A 9,490-nucleotide genomic window follows, 5' to 3' on the forward strand; every position below is an offset into this window, starting at 1 on the left:
GCAACATACATGCTCCCTCCGAAACCACCTCCTCTTATTTACTTTGAGAGAATATTATTTCATCACCCCATTGTGGATTTCTCGTTCAAACACCCGAATATTTGTATCAAAAGTGGTATGGCGGTGTAACTTGGTAAAGGTACTTGGTCAACAACCTCGATACCAGCGCGTGGCCAGCAGCGTCACCATGTGGCAGCTGTTCCACAGAGAGCCCTCGGTTTCGTCATGACACCATAAGCTATTAACCAGGCAACTACTACCAACTTCATGGCCTGAAGACGGTGGGGTCATAGACCATAGAATGAGGGGAGTATTGCAAGGGAAGAATCAAACAACAAGGGTTCCCTTCACAACAAGGGACAATAAATTCAAATCCAGCGGTGGATTTGATTTAAAGAGATTCAAGTGTTCTACTGGGACATCCATAATTAATTGATATAGCATCCTATATTATACAATCACGACTGGTTTGCTGATATCCGGATGGCAACTTCTCTTGTAACCCACTTACCATCGCCCTTGAAAACTCCAAGCATGTTTAACGGGAATTAAGTAGATGGACACAATAAACACAGGGAAATAAACCAAATGCATATTCAAACGGTCTTATACGGGTACATCATATAGGCATCTAGTCTCCCATTCATGACACAGCATTCACCTTCCCTATGACGGACGATCTCAACAGTACGGACGAAAACAATGGCAAGAGTACAATACCGGAAGACAGCGAAGAACAGCACTACTACTATGGGTATAGCATCTCAAGGCAACTAATCTACTTGGAACTACGCATCTTCATTCCTGGGCTTGGCGGATTCTTCAACCGCCCTAGCTATGGATCTACATCTTCTCTTGGCGATGGTTGAGTGAGAGGAATCAAGGGCTCTACTTCTGACACTTCTGAAGGTGGAGGTGCTGGCGGCACTGCAACACTAGTCCTCCTTCTTTCAGTTAGGTGGACAGGAATCCCTTCCAAGATTGGGGCATCCTGCCTTTCAGTAGCCAACGTCCTCTGCTTGGCCCTGGTGACAAGATAGGCCTCCCGCAGCTGATGGACATGCCAATCTTTAGCCTCCTTCAGAGCTTTGGACATGGCAGTCTCCCGGCTCTCAGTAGCTGCAGCACTAGCATGCGCCTCGACGAGCTGCACCTGGAGGATTCGGGTGAAGATCTCAGCTTCCTCCGCCCACCGAAGGTAGATCCTTAGTTCCAAGGCTTGCCGGTCATACTGCTCATCTAGGGAAAGAAGGTACGCGGTCAAATGCACCATGGTAGGACTATCCTCTTGCGCATCCTGCCCTTGCAAAGCCTCCATGCGAGCCCTCCATGCCCTCCAATTTCTATCCAAAGGTGGAAAGAACCGCATGGGGGTACCAGCAATGGGCTCCTCATAGATCTGGCAGAGGTACCACAAGGATTTGCGGGCCACAACCTGGTAGGTGTCGATAAAGCTAAACCCGGTTACGGTCACACTCTAGGCTCTAGTGAGGTTGGGGAACTCCTCACTCTTCCCGATGTAGACGGTAAACTCACACTATTTGGTGCCTTGCTCCTCATACTCATGGCCCTCATACTCAGGACGATCTTTGACTCTGAGCTTTTGCAGGGTGGCATGTAGGATTCTGGGAAAACCCTCAACATTCAGGCAGTAACTACTAACCCAGGCTCTTGCCATTTCTGGTGGTGGTTGTGAGGAAGGCTGAGCGAAAAGCTAGCTCAAAGGAAAAGCTAAGCGAGCTAAAGTGCACCGAGTGGTGTTACCAATGGCTAAGCCAGGCTCTGCTTATAAAGGCGAAGCGGTCTATGGTCCTAACACGGTTCACTAGGGTTCTTGTGTGGGATCACTATGAATGAATCGACCAAATTCCGCGCGTTCGAGGCGAGCGACGTGCGGTGCCATTACTAAGTAGTATGACTGTAGGGCAAGGGTCCGACAAGATCATAGAAAAGGGGTATGAGGAGACATGGGTCACTATAGACGTGAACCACGGGTGAACGCAGAGGACGAAGCCACAGTGCATACCTAACTCTGGAATAGGAACGAGTAGGTCATGCACAATACGACACGCGTGACACCTATGGATGGCGTATCTGCTAGCAATGTGGCACTATAATGCACAAACAGGATATGCATGAATGCATGTCCTATATGTCCTTTCACTATTGCCAATATATAGGGAAACCGTTCTCAGCTTTTTGGCACATTGTTCTCTCCTTGCTGGCGACCAACCCCAACCACCGACCACCTCAGGAGCAACGTGCACACAAACCAAGACGTGTCTTAGATGCATGGATGCATGTATAAGTACAAATGTTCCTGCATGGTCGATGAATCATTTTTATCTGATGGTAAGGAGGAGAGGCATTAAATGTGTCCACCTGCCCGACTTGTTTTTATCTGAAGGTAGCATGGAGGGGAGGCATTAAATGTGTCCACCTGCTTTCGACCCACCCTACGTAGGTGAAGATGTCAAGCGCTTTTAAATTTGCTGAGTGAATTTCTGGATAGCTTAGGGAATGGCCTCGGACACTGCTCGTCTCGTGCACGTAAAAATCCAGCCGCTTTCCTTTTATTGTTCTCTACGCCAGACTAAACGGTGGACTGTGCCAGGCCCAATGACCGCTCCTCCATTACAAAAGGCCTATCCTAGCCACTTGGTACCACCACTCGGTGAGTCTCAGCTCACCTAGCCTTTCTCCCGAGCAAGCTTCTCACTTGATCCTTCCTTGTAACCATCATCCACCAAGGATGGTAGGAGCCTGGGTTAACAGCTATTGCCTAAACACTGAGGGTTTTTCCAAAATCCTGTATGCCACCTTGCAAAAACTCGAAGTCAAGGATCGCCCCAAGTATGAGGGTCGTGAGTATGAGAAGCATGGTACTGAGCGATGTGAGGTCACCATCTACATTGGGAAGAGTGAGGAGTTCCTTGATATCACTAAAGCCTGGAATGTGACCGCAACAGGGTTTCACTTTGTCGACACCTACCAAGTTGTGGCCCGCAAAGCCTTGCGGCATCTTTGCCAGATCTATGAAGAGCCAATTGCTCGTACCCCCATGAAGTTCTTTCCACCTTTGGAAAAGAATCGACGGGTATGGAGGGCTCGCATGGAGGCTTTGCAAGGGCGGGACGCGCAAGAAGACAACCCAACTGTGGTACATCTGGCCACATATTTGATTGCTCTGGATGAGCAGTATGACCAGCAGGCCTTGGAGCTGAGGAAGTGCCTCCGCCGAGCCGAGGAAGCTAACATCGGAGATGATGCCCTATTGGCCGTCGCAAACTTAGTCATGCCTATCACTTATCTATATTAACCTTTTTGTAACAATTTTTATCCAAGCTAAATAGTAAAAAGGCAAATAAAAAAAGGTTTCGGTAACCCACCTGAGTCTGCCAATTATTCAATGGTTTGTGTGATGCTTATTTACGTACTCTTTGTCAGATAGTGAGAAGATCTAAATTATGAACTCATTTGGATAGACCAAAGTTATATGTTCAGTTAGGACCACAGAGAGCTTATACACCTTCCAAACTTACACTTAAATTTATACAACTTCCAATTTTTACGGTGGAGCATATATTTCTTTCTCGAACACGTAGGAGATCTACGTATCATTTCATTAAAAAGAAAAGAAAGAGTAATGCAGTAGCAAAGCCAACACTTCTATTCAATCCAATACAGGGCTATGCACTATATAGAATAATTACTCACCAAGGTAGGGTTAGAAATTAAAGCCAAATATTAGGCAGCAACAAATCTGAAAATACCAACCAAATAGAATACATGAGGGTAGATCCACCTGAATGATGTAATTGAATGCTATTGTCTTTGTTTAATGCTAAGACGGGCAAAGGCCTAAAACTCTAAAAAAATACATGAGGGCAACATTAGTTGAAATTGTAATGTACATGCACAATACAGTTATATACTGCTGGGGAAAAATGACTTAAAATGAATGGCATTTTTTTCATAACGGTACAGTACAATCAGGAAGTAACACCGATGATGCCACTGGTGTTTAGTAGGTAGATCCAACAGAAATTTACCGTTACTGAAATTTCGCAAATTAAATGTGATTTTCTACGTCACACTATCATATTTGAATGCAAGCAACTCCCTAGGAACTCAAGCAAACTATTGAGGAAGTGTCATGTACTGGCTTCTGCATCAAGTGTACCTCTGACTCCATCTTGAAATGAGATTGCCTTGGTAGCACCGTCAATCAAACAATCCAAAATACAGACTAGACCTTAGCAATCTCAATCAACCCATTTCGAAATTTGAAGCAGACACGTTTCATCTCAAGAACAAAGAAGCCTTCTCCTGCTGCCGCTAATGGCAAAACAAATGAACACAGTAAACTTGACACAACGATGTATCATTGTTGAATCCTCCCAGGTTTCTATTGCATTTCAAGTCCCCAAAATAAAGAGGAATAGGTATGAGGGATACATCTCGGCAAAGCCAACCGTGGTCCATAAACAATCCCTACTGTTTATCCGTGTAGATGTCCGAAAAATAAACAGAATGACTCCTCCGCAAGGAACTGCCAGTACAGGCACAATGACAAAAGGTCGCATCCATCACCTGACAAGTTAACCAAGCCCATGATTTTGTTCACTGTACAGACAAATAACTACTAATACTAATTGTTGGAACTTGAAATCATCTGCAGGGGCTTAGCTAGGAGTTCAGGCTACAGAGGAGAATCTTTGTAGCTAGCAGCTGAATAAACAACACTAGCTGCGCCACTAGTTAGTTTTAGAATGGTCCAGGAGCAGGGAATCGGAAATAAGTTCCATCTTTATATCCTGCTGCCTTTTAAGATAATCCTGTGCTGTTGACGTGATTATCTTAATGAAGAAGTTTAGAAGCACAAGCCACACTATAGAGTTCCAGACAAATGTAAAGGAGGAATTCCACTGTTTCTCCTGTACCTGGTACAATTACTGAACCAATAAGAAAGTGAGATGAATAATTAAGGGCGCATAAGACAGGTCATTCAAGCTCGAAGTCAAAGGGTCACAGATTCAAACTGAAGGTACTAACCTCCATTTGTGAGTACGGTGAGACTGGGGTTGGTGGTGATAGATACTTGTCCTTGGCAGCATGGAATTTGGCAATCACAGATGGAAGGGTAGCAAAAAACCAGGAATGTGACCAAATATCCAGATTAACTCCTTTTCAATAAGATACAAGAGCTGATTGTTGCACAGGGACATGATAAAGAGTGTTTGCGAGAGAAGGGAAAATGATGCATGTCAGACCACTATTGGAGTCAAAACCACCTGACAAAAACAAAATGACTCAAAAATTCAGGAAGTCAGGTACCATAATAAGCTTAATCAGAGAGGTATCACAATTAATTTTAGTGAGCACTTTAGGAATAAGAGTTCATTTTAATTGTCAGCGATTTTATATTCTCTAATTATGGATACTAAATAAACCTACAGAATCAAACCAAATCCAGCTCATCACATTGTGTTCCATTACTGAACTATCATTAGTTTTATTGCAAGTAGGATTTTGAAGAATTAATTATGGGTAGAGAAATAAACAGGACACAACTCACTGAGCACTTATCCTGTACTAATAGATCAAAGCAACTCATAAGAATCCTGACATAGTTTGTGCTGAAATCATATCCAAGGGGCTAAGCTTTCAAGGCCTAACATGTAAGCTAAAGAGATGTGGAGGCTGCTCAGGCCTCAATTAATCCAAGTTCCTTTTATCTTATATATGATTTGCTTTACTCACAGACTTCCTCAAGAAATTTGAGATGAATCATAAGGCGCCAATCTCAAATAGAGAAGGCAAAACTCAGGTACTCATAAAAACTGCTATACATTTTATTATATTGGAAATGAAATTTACCAGCATTGTGGCATCGACTCAGTAATACTTTATCCAACATATATGTAGTAAAGAACCATATAACACCTCACTGTAAATGGTTATTTTCACTCAACAGGAATTTCAATCTCTCCTTTGGTTGAGCCTGCCTGTGATACTACCACGTTTTATATAACTTTCTAACTGGAATGTTCATGTTCACATTATTATGCCAAAACATGCACAAGCAGAGCAAATCTATACCTTGACCTCCTTGCCACGCTGAAGTTCTCCTGCATGCAGTCGTCCAATTGCTATTCTTCCTTTGGGCTCATCATATTCAGTATTAGATACCTTCATAGAAGCCAGCAATTAAGCATTGATATGGAGGCAACGAAAGATAAGTGCAGATATAGGCTGTGAACACCAAAACATGTTGAGAAGCCAGAAAGCTATCTCAATAGAAAATTTTTCATGATAAAACAATTGGACCTTTATAAACATGAAGCCTGGAAGAAGAAACAAAATAGATAAAGTATTCATATTATGTGTTTGGTGAGTTTCGTGCTCAAATTAGCAATGGCACCCTTTTAGTAGAAATGAGTGAGTGTCCATGTGACACTAGTTTGGGAGAGATCAGCTGTGAATATGAATCGAGATTGGAGACTTAGAAATCCAAGAGTAATAAAAATAATAATAATACAACTATTTCTTGATTGTGAATGTCGGAAGTAATTACTTTTCAATAAACTTTTCACTTTTAGTGGATGCCAGATATCAGTCATCAACAAGAAACACCTATAAATTAATTTTCCAAGACATGCCTTTCAGCATTTTAGGATAATGTTGTTGCTCATATTTGATTCGTTTGAAGTAGGGCTGTGGAGGCTGTCGGGATCACAACTTGAATAGGCATTTAATCGAACACTTAAACTACAGGCAGTGGAAATCTAGCATACAGCGCAACAAACCATAGCACAGGTTTCTTACCCAAAGGTGAGGAAGGCAGATGGAGTTGTCCCCCCAGATCAACAAGAATCCCCAGCAAAGCAATCTTGCTTATCCTCTGTGTCCCCTTTCTGAAACCAACACAATTTGACATTCCAATTCCGTTCGTCTGCTGGAGAGGGGATGGGCTGCAACCCCTAATGAGGAGCAAGAGAAGAGGAGGACGTGGGAACTCACCTGGGCTTCAGAGCCAAGGAGCATCAGCACCGGCGCAGCTGTCGTCGTGAGTATAGCATAGAGGAGAGACGAAACCATAAGATGAGGAAGCCCAGGTACTGTGCAAATCCTAGGCATGTCCATTTACGAAACCACGCGCAATGACACAGGTAAGGCAAAAGCTGGATGAAGAAAGGAGAAGGAAGGAAAACACAGGATGCAGGCCCACGGACGCGAATCCAAGTCGGGTGTACTGTCGGCGATGGCCCTGCCGCGTGGGTGGCGCACGCCTGCCCAGGTGTGGCACAGGGGGCAACCGTGCTGGGGGCCGTCGCTCCAGGGGCCACCCACGGCGGTGCACTGCCCGCGCAGGGGCCTGACGTGGCTGGCTCGCCCGTCGCCGCTCCAGAGCCGCCAGCGTCGGGGGAGGAGAAGAAGAGGACGCCTGCCGCCGCTCTGGGGGCGGCCCGCGTCGGGGTAGGAGAGGAAGAGGGTGAGGTACCGCCAGATCCTGGCGCCGAGTTTCGTCGCCGCCGCCGACGACGGCGAGGAAGAGGCAGCTAGGGTTTCGTCGAGCACACGTGGACCGGCTAGATGAGGCAGCACCGAGGGAGAGCCGAGGCTCAGACGCAGCCACGACCACCAGCGTTGGACGGCGCACCATGGCGCCGTGTCGGGGGACGCCGCTGCGCCGCGCACAGGGTGCGTGGAGCCTCGGCGGTCGCGACGAGGAGCGAGGGAGAGAGCGAGAGCGCGGAGAGGAGAGAGAGGAGGGGAGGAGCGGAGCTGCTGCCGCCTGCCATTTACACGAGAGAGAGAGAAAGAGGAAGGAGCACAATTTTACATGAGAGGACCACGGTGGAGCCCAGCTCTGCAAAGCAAGCAAGGCCCCAGCAGTATGCATGCACGCGTACTCATATGCGTGCCGACCACCATGCTAGTTAGGCACCAACCATGCATGTCGAGAATCCACCGTTCCCTGCTACGCGTCACCGTTCATTTACGTGCCGTGTACAATCACCAGGAAGCCCTACTTCATTTAATGCGTTCAGTTGCTTGATTTATCTACTGCCTAATGCACGGAGGAAGACCGGTTGTGACGCGCTTCATCTGAGCTGTGAAATTTCTATCTAACGCACCAACTAAAAATAACATACGTGGGCACCCTTAGAGGCCGCCGATTCGGCGTGCCTTCGTATCTTTAATATGAGCAACCGAGAGTACGTTGCTACAATGGTCATTATATAACCTGCACTGATACATCTGGGTTTCTAGATAGACATAGGGAGTATTACAAAACTCACAGGACGTAAACCATTGAAAATAATGTAAAGTTTAATGTAAACTCATCTGCATGTATAGGCGGTTAATAATTACATGTGAGTAAATTTTCTACGGACGAGGGAATAGATCCAACTGTCATTATAAGGCCCCATTTGGTACAGCTCAGCACACTAGTAAATCTGTTTCTTTGTGTTTTAGTTTCACGAGCAGCTTTCTTAGTGAAGCTAAGCTATTTTCATCAGCTCATTTGGTAAAATAGCTTCACTGCCCTATACAAATGACAAAAAGTCTTAAATACCCTTCTCTCCACACACATCCCACCTTTCCTCTGACAGAGCTCGACCACGCCCTGGATATGGCACCCGTCCGTCGACTGCACCCGCTCTCTCCGGCCGCGGTGGCTGCGCATGCCCTGGCCGCGGCAAGTGGTCCCGGCTGTCGCGCGTGGCTTCGTCGGCTGCGCTTGCTCTCTCTGGCCGCACTACGTGTGCCCCGGCGGTGACGCGTGGCCCCAGTGGCCACATGTGGCTCCGGTGGCTTTGCGTGCCCCGGTGGTGGCGTGTGGCTCCAACAGCTGCGCCCGTAAGCTCTCCTTCCGCGGCGGTGCTCGTTAGCCCCAATGGCAATGGCGCGCTCACGCGTGGTGGCGCTTGCATCCGGCGTTTGGGCGGGCGCCTGCGCCCGCTCGTGATGGCTCCTGAGTCCGGCGGCGCTCGCGTCCGGCGGGCCCTGGTGGCCGCGACCCACGTGAGCAGCACCGCAGCGGGCACACACGCTTCGTCCCCAAGCCTAGCGGCGCCCGGGCGGACCACGCCCGACGCACGTTCCCCAGCATCGGGTCTGCTCTCTCGGTCTACAGTGGGGCAAAACTAGTCTTTTTCTAGATTGGGCCCCACATGTGTTAGGTGAAGCTGGGATAAGCTACATGAATAAAAAAAAAGGGTGATCTACCCGCAATCAGTAGAAATATCACTGTTAACAGGCTACTTGGTCAGCAGGCTCATCTACTATGATACCCGGACCTCGTCAGTGGCTATTATGATACCCGGACCTTGGTCAGCAGGCTACATCGTTGTGTGCCCCTATCCGCTAGTATAGGCTGGCAGTTAGTGAAGTTGGGCAGATGGTTAGCAGTTGTGATCAACGAGACCATTTCTGTCAGAAATACCCGCCCTGTTTCTCATAGTTCTGTTGTCTATCCCAG

The 9,490-nt window shown here is 46.9% G+C and overlaps 1 long non-coding RNA gene across 1 annotated transcript; it reads right to left on the minus strand.

Moving 5' to 3' along the window:
* Nucleotides 1–6,119: 6,119 nt before the first annotated feature.
* LOC136551219 (uncharacterized) lies at nt 6,120–7,153 on the minus strand. The gene is made up of 3 exons (XR_010782495.1): nt 7,024–7,153; nt 6,829–6,917; nt 6,120–6,192 (listed from the first exon to the last, which is right to left on the minus strand). It is a non-coding gene; the product is annotated as an uncharacterized lncRNA (long non-coding RNA).
* Nucleotides 7,154–9,490: the final 2,337 nt, after the last annotated feature.

This window comes from Miscanthus floridulus, chromosome 4 (assembly GCF_019320115.1).
Source record: "Miscanthus floridulus cultivar M001 chromosome 4, ASM1932011v1, whole genome shotgun sequence".
NCBI lineage: Eukaryota > Viridiplantae > Streptophyta > Magnoliopsida > Poales > Poaceae > Miscanthus > Miscanthus floridulus.